This window comes from Dermochelys coriacea, chromosome 9 (genome assembly GCF_009764565.3).
Source record: "Dermochelys coriacea isolate rDerCor1 chromosome 9, rDerCor1.pri.v4, whole genome shotgun sequence".
Classification (NCBI taxonomy): domain Eukaryota; kingdom Metazoa; phylum Chordata; order Testudines; family Dermochelyidae; genus Dermochelys; species Dermochelys coriacea.
In genome coordinates, this window is record NC_050076.1 from 94,038,149 (window position 1) to 94,053,009 (window position 14,861).

At 41.0% G+C, this 14,861-nt stretch overlaps 1 long non-coding RNA gene across 1 annotated transcript; it reads left to right on the plus strand.

Annotated features, from left to right (window-relative positions):
* Nucleotides 1–2,541: 2,541 nt before the first annotated feature.
* Nucleotides 2,542–8,868, plus strand: LOC122455839. Its single transcript, XR_006274333.1, has 3 exons — nt 2,542–3,281; nt 6,549–8,512; nt 8,708–8,868. It is a non-coding gene; the product is annotated as an uncharacterized LOC122455839 (long non-coding RNA).
* Nucleotides 8,869–14,861: the final 5,993 nt, after the last annotated feature.

Genomic DNA, 14,861 nt, shown 5'->3' on the forward strand with positions numbered 1-14,861 from the left:
AAACAATTAGGGACAGGAAACTGAGCATTCCTGGTGTAAATAGACCATAGCTTTGGAATTCACTTTGCTGATTTGTTCAGAAGAGCCCAGATTTGTGGACATTCAGGATACTTTGGAAAGTACATCTGGCATATGAAAGGCACTTCGTGAGTCGGGTTAGTTTAACTTTAAAACCAAAATATTCTGAACAGAATCTCTTTTATGCCCTTCTACTCCTGTCTTTCCCTTGTTCTTATTTGACTTAATATAACCTAACATTCTAACTAATCATTGTTCCTGAATACTGATGATCTGTAGATGATAACTTGGGTCTACTTCTAGGCCTTTCACTTTTCAGAAAGAGCACACCAGCTGCGACTTCAGTATGCTTTTACTTTGACAGATGGTGATATTGACCTTTGTTCATTGAACTGCCTAAACTTACATTAAAGTAAAACACTAAAAAATGTAAACTCTTTACCACTCTCAGCTTTATATGAAATATGCTAGCTTTCGTGGACCATATTCCAATCCACACAGAGCTTTAGCTTTAGCATGTTAAGGCAGCCTGCAAAACAATACTTTGCTTGCCCCATTGACACAATGTAACAGTTTTCTGTCCACTCTTACATCCCTATGCACAGGTCTGGCCTAAGGATTTTGGGGACTGCCAGCAAGGTTAATTCTTTGGATACTCTGCAGTTATAACTGAATAATTTTACAAAAGAAGTTTGTGTTTGTAAAATATTTTAATTCCCCAAGCCTCCAGATGCAGATCTGAGGCTCAGTGGCTTGTTCCTTTCAAACCTAGTGATTGGTTTACATCTATTTTATGTTGTCAGGGCTGTGCCCAAGGGAAAAGCCTATTAGAAATGTGTTTATACTTAATAAATGAAAGCTGACATTTTTCTTTCTGTTTTTAGTTTCATCAAAATAGGGAGCCTGCTGCTGTGAACTTTGTGGATCTCCTTGTTCTAAAGCAGTGGTTTTCAATCTTGTTTCATTTGCGGACCCCTAAAAAGTTTCAAATGGAGATGTTGACCCTTTTGGAAATCTTAGACATAGTCTGTGGGCCTGAGGTTGAAAGCTACTGTTCTATGGTAGCAACAACCTTTTGCGGAATTCTTAGATATAGTCTGCAGACCCCAGATTGAAATCACTGCTGTAAAGTGCAGAGGGAAGCAGCATTATGGTAATAATCATTCTTGGCATATATATAGCACTTTTCCCCCATAGATCGCAAAGTATTTAACAAAGGTGGGTAAATATTATCTTGATTTTTTACAGATGGAGAAACTGAGGAACAGAGAAGTGGCTTACTTAGGGTTTGTACTCACTAGCCTTTATGTTGGTATAACTTATGTTGCTCAGGGGTATGAAAAAGCCATCCTCCTGTTGGACGTAAGTTACACCGACTTAATTACCAGTGTGGTAACCAGACCTTCTCCCGCCAACGTAACTACCGCTGTGACAGGATCCCTGGGGCGCAGTCTGGGACTGTGGTACCACTGTGCCCCCTAAACTCTCTCCAGCCTGGGCTGTCTCTCACAACCTCTTGCTGGTGACCAGCAGCAAACCCGTGTGATCACTCAGCACAATCGCATGTGGAGCTAGATTGCATGAGTGCTTCCAGAGCCACTCATGAATTACACAGAGAAAGGCACCAGAGCCAACTCCCGCCCAGCTCCCAGCAGTGTATCTCAGGAATATCCCATCTTGCACTGCTCAAGATGGGCAGTGTAGATTTATTAATTGGATCAGTACTTCATCAGTGGAAAGTGGCTATACACCAGCCTTTGCAAAACCTGAGCAGATTTGCCAAACACTTCATACAAACTCACTGGTAAAGATAAACAGTAAAACAAATGTATTGACTACAAAACATAGATAATAAGTGATAGGCAAAATGTCAGTTAGTTACCAAAAGAAATAAAATATAAGCACTCAGTCTAAACTCTCAACCCTATTAGATTGGGCAACAACTAGACTAAGCAGTTTTTTTCACCCCACTGGATATTGCAGTCCTTAATATACAGATTTGTCCATTAAATTTGGGCCAGTCTCCTCTGTCGGTCTTCTCAGTGTCTTTGTTGCTTGCAGCATAGATGGGGCAGGAGGAAAGGCCCAGGATGTGGCCACTGTTTCTGTTTTATAACCTCAGTCCCACGTGCTTGGGGAGCACAAGTCCGAGCATGTCTGGGGGCATTGCTGAGTCTCCAGGCAATGCTGAGCAATTCCCCTGATGTGGCCTCATGCAGGTGAATCAATGAATTATAGCTCCCTTGCTGGACAATGGTTGTTGATGGGTTGTTTAACACCCCACCGAGGTGTTGGTTACTTTCCTTGCTGTTGCCTCTGGGGAGCTAATATCTGGCTGATTCCCCAATTTACAGCATATTTTAGTGTCAACTGTTCAACACAATTCTCCTAACTGGATATGCATTAGTGATATACATATATGGATAGAGAAATGACTTTCAGCAGATCATTTCCCCTGATACCTTACAAGGCATGCTTTATATGTAATGTCACAATTATATACACATGAGGAATTATATACACATTATATACAGATGAGGAATATGAGGGGTTACTGGGTGCTCTCCCAAGATACAGAATGTCACAACCGCATCTCACAGAGGCGGATTTATTATGCCGACTGGAAAGCTCTCTCCCATCGGCAGAGAGCGTCTGCAGTAGCAGCCCTACGGCAGCACAGCTGCATTGGCGCAGCTGCACTGCTGTAGTGATTCTAGCATAGACTAGCTCTTAATGTCACACAGCAAGTCACCAGCAGAGGAAAAACAGAACTCTATAGTCTCAGTCTGGTGCTCTTTTCACTGGACTATGCTGCCTCGCAATGGAGAGGAGGGGCAGTGTGGAGAAGAGAAGGCTGTGAAATACCAGCATCCTGCCCCAGACTACACCGTCATCAGTAGCCCTTCTCCTGCTGACTAACTGAGCTGAGATAGGGGGTTGGGTGTGGAGTGGAATAAGGGAATGGCTGCTCCATAAAACATGTTTTCCTCTTAGAATGACATAATCTGAGCTGGAATATCCTTTGGAAGTTAATGCTGCTCCCTATGCACGACCTTCCTCCCAACTAGTGTTCAGGGAGCTGGTGGCAGATGGGAACACCATGGCAGCACAGCAACTGAGACAGCTCTGATGCCAGGCCTGGGGAGCATGGATGTAAAAGGAATTTTTCACCATATATTTTTTTCCTTTCTGATCTCAGATCTATGGGAGGTTTGAAGACTGTATTCCCTTGCACCAGTGCCATCAGATCAACCCCTGTCAATGTAGCTAACCTGCATGTCTAGAAATACCATATGATTTTTGTAGTGTCATCTTCCCCCTCCCTTTAATATCTGAAGGGAATATGGGGTTCATATTAAAAAATATTGTTGGCTTTCCAGTTATGAAGAACCTTAAGGTCATTGTAAAAATATTGCATTGGGGGCCTTCAGCTTTTAAAAGGGATGTATAATCAGCTTTGATCTTTAGAAATGACTTGTATTAAAAACAAAAACATAAATTTTAAAAATTCCATAATTTGGTTATATTACTTAAAAATTAAGGGTCTTTGCCCCATTGATAGATTGTGGAATGCTGTGTAAAATGCAGTGGAGACAAAATTATAGACTAATGGAAGGAGGAGACAATGTTGTAGAATAATGCTTTTTATCAGACATGGCAAAAAGACCAGAGGTCATTTTAATAGGTAAGACTTAGGTAATTGATAAGATTTTATAATTTAATTTGAAGAGCCTTTAGTACCAACCCCCAGATCATCTTGCACATTGTACTGATTCTACGAGAATTACATTTTACTTTCCCACCTGTACTGTAATCCTAAATCCCACATGGCCCTTCAATTTACCTTATTTTCCTCCCTCATAATAAGTCTTTCCAGTCTCCTCATGTTGTTTTCAGTCCCTGTGGGCTATAATGCAGCATTGAAAGTAGTTATATGAAGTTTCTTCAAATTGAATGTGAGCTATCAGGTAAAATTAATTTTTATACCATTACCTAGTGCTCTTGGGACAATTTGAAGGTAATAAGCAGCTTGTTACAAGACAGTAATTGTGGCTTTTTAGTACATTTGATCACTCATTCTTTCTGGAATCCAAACCCCATTAAATCCCACAGTTGTAAGGACAAAAGTGTCATAAACCCCAATCCTGCAGTGAGCTGTTTGTGGACTGAGACCATATTTTGTAGGAAAAGTTTAGACTCTTACTATAAATGAAATATGCAATTGAAACTACTTTGTTGCTAATGGAGGAATGTATAGCTTCATGAGGTAAGACAACACTGAATTACTAAAAACTTCGAACTAAGGCATAACTAGACCCCTAAAGTCCCAACCCTACAAGGTGATTCACAAGTGGGGACCCCTGTTGAAGCAGGAAGGCAACTTATGGTAGGTGAGGAATTGCTGCACAATCTTAAAAAATCAAACAAACATGCAGTTACATTGTATTATCTTTTAGGGATTTATGGGGCAGGGCCAGTGTTTAACCACACAGCCTTTTTCCATGTAGTCAAAAGTTTAATTTTTAGTAAACTTGGTCAAGAGAGGATGATGGAAGACTACAAAGCCAATGTTAAACTTCCTGCAGCTGAATTTATAACATGACTCTACTCTGAAAAAGAGTCCTGTAAAAATGGCATCATGGGGTTCCATATTTACTGTGTCTCAGTTCCAGGGCAAAGACCCACACAAGTGGAATAGGAATAGGATGGAGGTTCACTCATAGACTTTAAGGCCAGAAGGGACCATCATGATCTAGTCTGACCTCCCCAGGCCTAGAAACACAGCATGTACTCACGTTAACTCATTAGAGGCAATAAGACTATGCATATGTCAGAGTTCCCTCCCCACTCTGAACTCTAGGGTACAGATGTGGGGACCCGCATGAAAGACCCCCTAAGCTTATTTCTACCAGCTTAGGTTAAAAACTTTCCCAAGGTACAAAGTCTTCGTTGTCCTTGGACGGGATTGCTACCACCACCAAGTGAGTTAGACAAAGATTCAGGAAAAGGTCCACTAGTGAGTTAGACAAAGATTCAGGAAAAGGACCACTTGGAGTTCCTGTTTCCTCAAAATATCCCCCCAAGACCCTTTACCCCCTTTCCTGGGGAGGCTTGAGAATAATATACCAACCAAATAGGTAGACTAGGTGAGCACAGACCAGACCCTTGGGAGACTAAGGGGGGATATGATAGAGGTATATAAAATCATGAGTGGTGTGGAGAAAGTGAATAAGGAAAAGTTATTTACTTGTTCCCATAATATAAGAAATAGGGGCTACCAAATTAAATTAATGGGTAGCAGGTTTAAAACAAATAAACAGAAGTTCTTCATTCAGCACACAGTCAACTTGTGGAACTCCTTGCCTGAGGAAGTTGTGAAGGCTAGGACTATAATAGGGTTTAAAAGAGAACTGGATAAATTCATGGAGGTTAAGTCCATTAATGGCTATTAGCCAGGATGGGTAAAGAATGGTGTCCCTAGCCTCTGTTTGTCAGAGGGTGGAGATGGATGGCAGGATCACTAGATCACTAGATCATTACCTGTTAAGTTCAGTCCCTTTGGGGCACCTATCATTGGCCACTGTTGGTAGACAGGATACTGGGCTGGATGGACCTTTGGTCTGACCCAGTATAGCCGTTCGTATGTTCTTTAGGACACTAAAAACCAATCAGGTTTTTAAAAACAGAACTTTATTATAAAGAAAAAGTAAAAGAAGGATGGAAGATAATTTTACAGGGTAATAAGATTTAAAACACAGAGGATTCCCCTCTAGGCAAAACTTTAAAGTTACAAAAAACAGGAATAAACCTCCCTCTTAGCATAGGGAAAATTCACAATAAAAAGATAATCTAATGCATTTACTTACAATTTTTGTAATCTAGATGCTTATTTCAGGTAGGGTTTTAGGAGAGGGTTTTTTTTCTGCCCTGGTCTCTCTCTGTCCTGGAGAGAAGAACAAAGAAAACAGAAACAATCTCCCTCCCCCCCGATTTGAAAGGATCTTCTTCCCTTATTGGTCCTTTTGGTCAGGTGCCAACGAGGTTATTTGAGCTTCTTAACTCCTTACAGGTAAAGGAGGGATTTTATGTTACCCTTAGCTGTATGTTTATGACAGCATATGTTGAAAGTTATGCATATGTCTTTGCAGAACCACGATCTAGGTGTTACTTGTAACAATAGTAGGTTAAAAGTTGCCAGAAATAAATGTGGGGCCAGATGCTCAGTTGATGTATACCACTGCAGTTCTATGGACTTCAATGGAGCTACACTGATTGATGCCAAATGAGAATCTGGCATGTGATTTTTAAGTTGACATTGTCCCTCTAAAATTAACTCCTGAACTTTCCTATGTATTTTGTATTATGTATTGTATTATATGTATTGCCTGAATGCTGAATGGCTTTACTGGGCCCTCATGTTTCTCTAAATAGTTCCTCTTTGAAAAAGTAATGATTTATCTTTCTAATCAGAATATAACATAGCCCCTATTTTCTTGTGCGAATTTATGCTTATAATTGTGTTTTTTCAGATAATGAAGAACATTTTAATTGTGAAAGCTGAGAAGATTTAAAAGATTGTTCACAGTAATTCTTTCCTGTAAAAGAGACTTTCAATGGGAGGTTAGGATCCTTTTCCAAACAAAAGGTTCTGCTACTGTAATTTACCTTCAGTGTTTTTTGCTCTTGGAGAAATAAATGTGTTACCTATTTTAGTTTTATTATACATGAAAGGACAAAGACTCATACTCGAGAGAAATGTAACATGGCTGAATCTTAGTGCGTGGTGGGTGAGATCATCCGTACCTGCTAATGACCTTTTCACTGTTGAATCAGCATGAAGGGATTTTATACCATCCTTAGGGCTTGCTGAGGATAGCCAAAACTTTGTAGATCAAAGTCCTGCATTGCTACTATCCCCCTTCCTCCCACTCCCCCCCCAATTTATAAAATTTCTTCATTATCCAGGATTCTTAAAAAGGTGTTCAGCCCTGTGTTTTGGTTGTCACACTGTATCATGTATAGTATCAGAAGGGTCTACACTATGTGGAGTGAAATGACAAAATCTTGAGCTAGCATTATCCTTTTATATGGCCTACAAGGAAAAGGACAAAACAGATAAATATAGTATCATTGGGAATCTTGTCTAGACTCTGCACCCTTCACAAATGTGACTTGGTTTTCCACTTCCATAAACCAATTGTTTGTTTGTTTTGCCTGGGCCATGAATAGATTACTGATAACAAAAGCACTGTATGTGTGAGACAAAAATTCAGGGTATCTTCAGAGGCTCAAAATAATTTTTATTTATGAAGGATTTTACATTATTATGTTTTTCTCAAGTTGTAGCCATGTTTTCATAATGAGCAGTCTGTGGACAATATTATTTTAAAAGCTACAATTAAATAATAGTAGCAAACTAGCAAACACATCCTTGCATTTCTAGGAAACAACCTGCTTCAACAATTTATAAATGCATTAATTCTGTTCTAATTCTTATGTTACTTTCTGCTAAAGAACTTTGCAATTGTGAAACAATTAATATGATGCTGTGTGGAAAAATTGGCCATGCCTGAAACAACTTAAAAAACAGTTACAAAAACTCCTGGGTGCACAAGCGCATACGCCACACACAGACGCACACAGACACACACAGCCAGTTGTTAGACATTTCTCTCTTTATTTTGCTCAGTTGGCTGAGTGCCACTTCTTCATATGATTGATGTTTCTTACCAGATAAAATTTAGATCCAACCATCTATTAAATAATTATGGAAGTGTGATCTGTTGTTACAGCTGAAACTGGATGGTAAATACAAGCGACTAATCCATTTAGGAAAGACAGGTTGTTTCCTGTTGTTCCAAAAGAGGAATTGTAGAGGATTTACAAGGGAGATTGCAGTAGCATTCTGATTTTCTGCCACACATGCTAGTCTGATGTTTAGAGAATGATATCCCCCGAGAGGTGAGTGAAAAATGATGGTGGCATTGAATCAGGCAACAGGTCAGTACAGGCCAATGTTTCCTTATTAGAAATAACTCACTTTTCCAAAGCAAAAAAGCAGTTTAAGTATAAGTAACATAATCCAAATTAATTTTGACATTACTTTTAAAAATGGGTGTTTGGGTGAGGGGGGGGGGAAATGTCATTATAATGGTGGTTTTTTTTAAAGAGTAGTAATGAATGTAAAAGAAAAGTAACCAAGATGTAGAATAATTAGAGTAGCTATTATGTATTCATTTAAGTTTTCTGCTGTAAAAAAGATTAAGCTGTTTTGGGGGAGGGGGCCATGACTAAACTTTAAAAAGTAGAAGCTTTCCAGGTGATTAGTCCTTAGAAGTTATTGCCAGCCCAGTTTGGGGAAAAAATCAATTGTTTATTGATCAGTTATGTTGTCAGAAGCTGGGAATGAGCAGCAGCGGATAGATTACTTGATGATTACCTGTTCTGTTCATTCCCTCTGGAGCACCTGGTATTGGCCACTGTCGGTAGACAGGTTTCAGAGTAGCAGCCGTGTTAGTCTGTATTCGCAAAAAGAAAAGGAGTACTTGTGGCACCTTAGAGACTAACAAATTTATTAGAGCATAAGCTTTCGATGAAGTGAGCTGTAGCTCACGAAAGCTTATGCTCTAATAAATTTGTTAGTCTCTAAGGTGCCACAAGTACTCCTTTTCTTTTTGTCGGTAGACAGGATACTAGGCTAGATGGACCATGACTCAGTATTGACCGTTCTTATTCTTGGAATCAGTTTTTGCATATATACAATATGAAATGTCTACTGAGTCCAGATCTGCATGTTATTTATGGAACAATGATCTAATGTAAATACACAGTATTGATGCTACCTCGTTACATGGGTGTGGTTTTACATTGCTCTTTCACTGTGCAGTCCCAAAATTGCAGATTTTTTCAACTAAGAAACAATGGAAATACACAATGAAATAAGTCAAGAGTCTGACCAATATCTTCAAACCTGGATGCCTAAAGCATCTCCTATATCTGTATTTGGACACTAAATAAGTGGCCTGAATTTCAAAAGCACTAAGCTCCTAGCAGGTCCTACTGAAGTCAGTCCAAGACAATTAAATCCAAAAATTTATATCAATGTAACATTGATGTTGTAATTTAAATAATTCAAAAGTCAGGAAATACAAAAATGAATTGTGGCTCCGCTGATAAAACTCCCACTGACTACAGTGAGGACAGGATTTCACCCCAAGTTCTCATAGTAGCCTTAACTTGCCATGTTGGCTAGCCTCTCTTCATTTCATCGAGACAATGGGATTCACACTTGCCTAAGAAATGCATTATCAAACCCATAGACTATTTTGGATTCAGTGTATCCCTTGATGTACAATGGTTCAAATTCTCTGAGATATTCACAAATAACTTCAAGGAGAGGTAGCTTGAATGTGTAAGTGAAATGCAGGTAAGATCACTATGAAAACTATAACTTTGACGTTTCCTCATACTGGAGTATTTAAAATGAAAACTAAGGTTAATGTCACCTTTTGTGTTTAAGTTCAATTTTTAATATTTTGATGTTCCTATTTATTATTTGTTTTATTTTTGCTTATTTGATGTAAAGGAATTTATTTCATACACTTCCTTCATCCACATTAAATAATACTGAGGATAGAACACTCAGAGAGAGTGACTTGGTTTTCCTGCTAAGCTGGGCCAATTAAAACAAAACACATTTTAATGGAGCCAAATGCAAGGTTATATACCTCTAGGACCGAAGAATGTATGGCTGCTTGTGGGGACCATGTTCTAGAAAGCCACGATTCTGAAAAGGATCCAGGGGTCAACAACTGAACATGAACATGCAGTGCAATGCTGTGGCAAAACGGGCTAATGTGATTCTTGGATGTATTATAAACATGGGAGCAGTGAGTAGGATAGTGATTTATTCCTCTGTATATGATATTGGTCTGACCAATACTGGAATATCTTGTCCAGTTCTGGTGTTTACATTTTAAAAGAATGTTGAAAAATTGGAACGAGGACAGTGAAGAGTGCAAAAGATGATCCAAGAGCTGGAAAAAATGCCTGACAGTGGGAGACTGAAAGAGTTTAATCTGTCTAGCATATTACAAAGAAGATGTATAAGTACCTTCATGAGCAGAAAATATGAGGTACTAAAGGGTGTTTTAACCTAATGGAGAAAGGCATAACGAATCAATGGCTAGAAGTTAAAACCAGACAAACTCAAATTAGAAATAAGGCACAACATTTTAACAGTGAAGATGATTAACCACTGGAACAAACTATCTTGGGATGTTGTGGATTCTCCATCTTCAAATCAAGACTGGATGCCTTTCTGGAAAACATGCTCTTAGTCAGACAAGTTATTGGGTCAATACAGGAGTAACTGATGATCTAATGTTCCATTTTAGCGTTAAAAATTTATGAGCATATGGGCAGTGGTGGGTATCGTAGGCTGGGGAGGCTGTTCCTTCCCAAACAGCCTGGTGTGACCCTGTGCACGCTCTGCCCCTAGGCACCCTTCTGCAGTTCCCGGCACTCTGCCCTGGCCCAGGCTGGCTGGGCCTGACTAGTCTGCCACAGGGACTCGGGGCTGCTGGCACTGGGGCCACACTGCCTGCCTGGCAGGCCGCACTGCCCAGCCGCCAGGTGCTCTGGGACTAGAGGTGCTGCAGCCGTGCTGCCTGATGCACCAGGACGCGGGTGCTATGTCTGTTCTGCCTGGCTATCTGATATACCAGGGCTGGGGGTGCTGTGGTTGTGCCATCCGGCGCGGGGGGGGCATGGTGGGGGTGCTCTGGGCTCCTTTGGGGGATAGGGAGGGGCGGAGCCTCAGGTGTAAGGGGGTCAGGGGCTACCCTCTCCCAACGGCCAGGTCACCAGCTGCCCATGTATGAGTGCTGCCTGTAGCTTTTAGCTAACCAATATTACACCACAAGTGGATGCTAGTAAGAAAAAAAACACCAATTTTAGATTGTAGTTTCTTTAAAAGGATGGGAGATAAAGTACATGCGCAAGTTCATCAGGTGCTGTTAATGGAGCTAAGGCAATTTAAATAAATGGGACTAGGCCAATTAACAGCAACTAAGGATCTAGACCAGTGATTCTCAACCCCCCACCCATGGGCCACTTGTGACACAATCAGCACACAGCTGCGTTCCATGTATGGCCCTGAGGAAATCACAGGTAGTATATATATTGTTTGGATATGGCCCACATAACACAGAGAGAGCTGTATATGTGACCCACCATGGTAAATAGGTTGAGAACCACTGATCTAGACCCATATTTATATCTGACAATATGCATTATTATGATTTATGTTGTTTTTACTGAGTGCTACAGGAGTGTGTAGCAGTTGAAATCATTCATCCACTCCTGTGGATTTCCTGAAAGATGTCATACCATCTGCAGAAGTGCTGGAAAATTGCAGGAGCTATTCATGTTTCTTTGTCTCTATTGTTGACATGCATTTGTGCAGCTGCCAAGATGTCCAACCACACATCAGGAAGCCCGGCTTTCTGCGGTACACATTCAGCTCTGATGAGGTGGGTGGATATGGAAGGGGAAAAGAATGCAAGGGTGGGGAACTAGAGAGAAAAAAGCAGGTACAACGCAAGGGTGGAGAAATTGCAAACAGCAGTGATGGAAGACAAGAGACAGGGAATAGTTGAAGTGGGTGTCAGAAAGCATTGGCAACCACACAAGGAAGAAGAAGAGTGAGGAAAAAGAGAGTGAAAAAATTTACCATAATATGAGAAAAATAAATAGGAAAGGAAATTGGAAGACAAATAGCAACAACAGAAAGAGAATCTTAGCACTCACATGGCTGGGAAAGGGGCAGGCCGTAGATTATTAACAGGACAGACAGCATCTTTGGATAGAACAGCCCACTCCTTTCCTAAGGCACCCAAAGAATTGCCAGAAGTGTTCCATCCATTTTTTTATCTGAAAAGAAAGGTCTCAAAATGTCACTTGAAATGTTACAGTCTTGATTTGCATGGTGGTTTCCCAAAGGCTGTGTGTAACTTGTTTAGAAAAGAGAACAATCCTGCACAATGTAATTGGGCAAAACTAAGTGACAGGAAAAGAGCTATTGCAAGACATAAAGCAACCAGACAAGCAGCAGAGGCTGGTTGAAGATAATGCCCACAGATACTACCATAAAACAAAGCCAAAATAAAATTAACAAGAAATGATCTTAACTCGAGAATCGTTCATAATTTAAAAGTCCAGTAAAACAGCGCTCTGAACCTAAGAATATTCATGAAAGGCTGACAGAGTAAATCAAGGAGATACTTCTTTAACAGTCAGGATGTTTGGCTGACTGCCCATGAGGTGAAATAGTTTCCCCAAGGGACAGAGCTAGAAAAGAAATCACAAGATGCAGAAAAATATGCTAGAAAGGAGCCAGCTCTGAAGCACATAGATCTTATCCTGTCTAGCCCAACCTGCATGTTCCTAAAGATCTTCACGTTTAGAGCAATGAAGCTGGTCACAGAATTATTCTAAACAGGACCTAAAAAAACCCCAACCCCCCCTAGCTGAACGTTCCCAAAACAAACATACCACAAATTAGATGCCGTTGATAGATCAGCCGCTTTCTCCCCTCCTCCCCACTTTCCAGTTTTTGGAGTCAGCAGCTGCTTTCATAGTTGACAAACATGTTTGCTGACATTCCCCCACTTGTAAAATGCCACTGGTGTCTCGGTCAGCACCAACAAAGTCAGACTCTGCAGCAGGGAAACTGCAGCCTGAGCTGAGAACAGGATCAAGCATGCGGCCCCTGTCAGGAAAGCAGCAGGACCTACGGAGGGCATCCAGACAAACGCAACAGGCTTTCTGAAGGGGTAGGTGTGTGTCTCGTTTGTCTTGTGCTGCTGCATTCAGGTGAGGATAGAAACCCCACAGCAGCAGGCAGCAAGTACAGATACGTTGTTTTGCAGACCCCAAGGGTCTGAGGTGCCCTATCTGAACCCAGACCATTGAGTGTGACCAATGGGGAGAAACCACCAGACTATGGGGACGTCTAGGTCTAGTGGCACATGTAGCTGGGGGTTCCCAGTGCTAGCAGGTCCCTGCAACCCACCCCAGTGTTGGACTGCAGGCGGGCACAGTCACTCCAAGGAGGAGGGTGGGCGTCGCGCATGCGCCGGTGGAAGCCCAGCGCTCTCCCGGGGTCCATGCAAAGTTTCCTCCCAGGACTCAGGTCCCTTCCTTCCCAGCGGTGATGTTCTGGGCACATCGCTTCATCGGCTCCACCACGCTGCCGCTCTTCTTCCCCGCCTGGGGAGATGCAGTCGCTGGGGTGTCCCCCGCGGCCGAGGCCGTCTGTGTGGCTCTCTTGCTCTTTGTCCTTGTGTTAATTCTCTCTGTGATTCTCTGGTACATTTGCAGGGACGTCGACAACGACTACATCTGAATGCAGAGTCCAGTGGGATGAGCGCTGGGACCCGAGCCTGGCAAGGTAACGCATGCCAAGAGGCGCAGACAGCCTCTTGCTTTCGCTCGGGGTTGTGGAAAAGAGGGGTTATCTGCAAATAGGAAATTGCAGCGTTTGTAATTTGGGAGCTAGCTAAAAACCTCACCCCAAACAAACGTATCGCTAGCTAAAAACCTCACCCCAAACAAACGTATTGTCATTGACAAGCTATGGGTAAACAGAAAAGGAGTACTTGTGGCACCTTAGAGACTAACAAATTTATTAGAGCATAAGCTTTCGTGAGCTGTAGCTCACGAAAGCTTATGCTCTAATAAATTTGTTAGTAGCTCACGAAAGCTTATGCTCTAATAAATTTGTTAGTCTCTAAGGTGCCACAAGTACTCCTTTTCTTTTTGCGAATACAGACTAACACGGCTGCTACTCTGAAACCTATGGGTAAACAATACCCCTGAGATGTTACAGGGAAATGACAACCTTGGTTTGCTTCTTCCTGGCTAATGGTATTTTTCCCCTTCTTCTTTTCCCCCTTTGAACTATGAAATGCCTTTACCTGCTTTGATATTGATTTAACACAAAAAGGCATAACTTATTTAATACAAGTTTTTGTAAAGTGTGCAGTAACTTCTATTCACAATTCAGGGATTTCAGACTTAAGGGGCATTAACCAGAGCTGCTTTGGGGTGTGATAGACACAGGATGTGTGTGTTAATTTCCTTTTGTCTGATTTGATTTTGTAAAAACAGAAAAATCCCATGCAGATCTCAAGTCGTTTATGGAGGAAGGGGCTGATTCTAGCATAGTCTTGATCCATACAGTTAATTTGCAGGTTAGTTTAGTTACCTCAAAATTTGGCTGATTTATACCTTATCACTAATATATTTAGTCTTTCCCCACCCCTTCCCAGGGGTACTAATGCTGTGTAAACATCATCATAATAATAATTAATATTTTAAATACAGAAGTGATCACAGATTGAAGAGTTATTTTGTTGCTCAACGAACTTCACAGAAAAGAAAAATTTAAATATAAAATAGTAGTTTCTGTTGTTAAGGCAAAAACAGGTAGTCTCTTGTTTTATTCCATCCGGATTCCTTTTGGAGTTTCCTAATGATCTGATTATCCTGTCTCAATCTGAGTGATAGTGGGAACAAGTGGCCACTTTCGGGGATAATTAATTGCTATAGCCTGATGAATTTTCTTTTGCTAAAATGTATTTTGAAGCTGCAATTTTATTAATAGTCTAAAAAGCTTTCTGTATAGCAATGCCCAGTGTTAGTGATAGTCTGCTAAACTCAGGTGGCTGATATTGTCACACCTGAAATGCTATGGTCCATACGCCTGTCATGACTTACATATAGAAGGCATAGGTTTTAATTAACACGATGTTGTTTTCATTTTCTGGATTTTCCCGAGG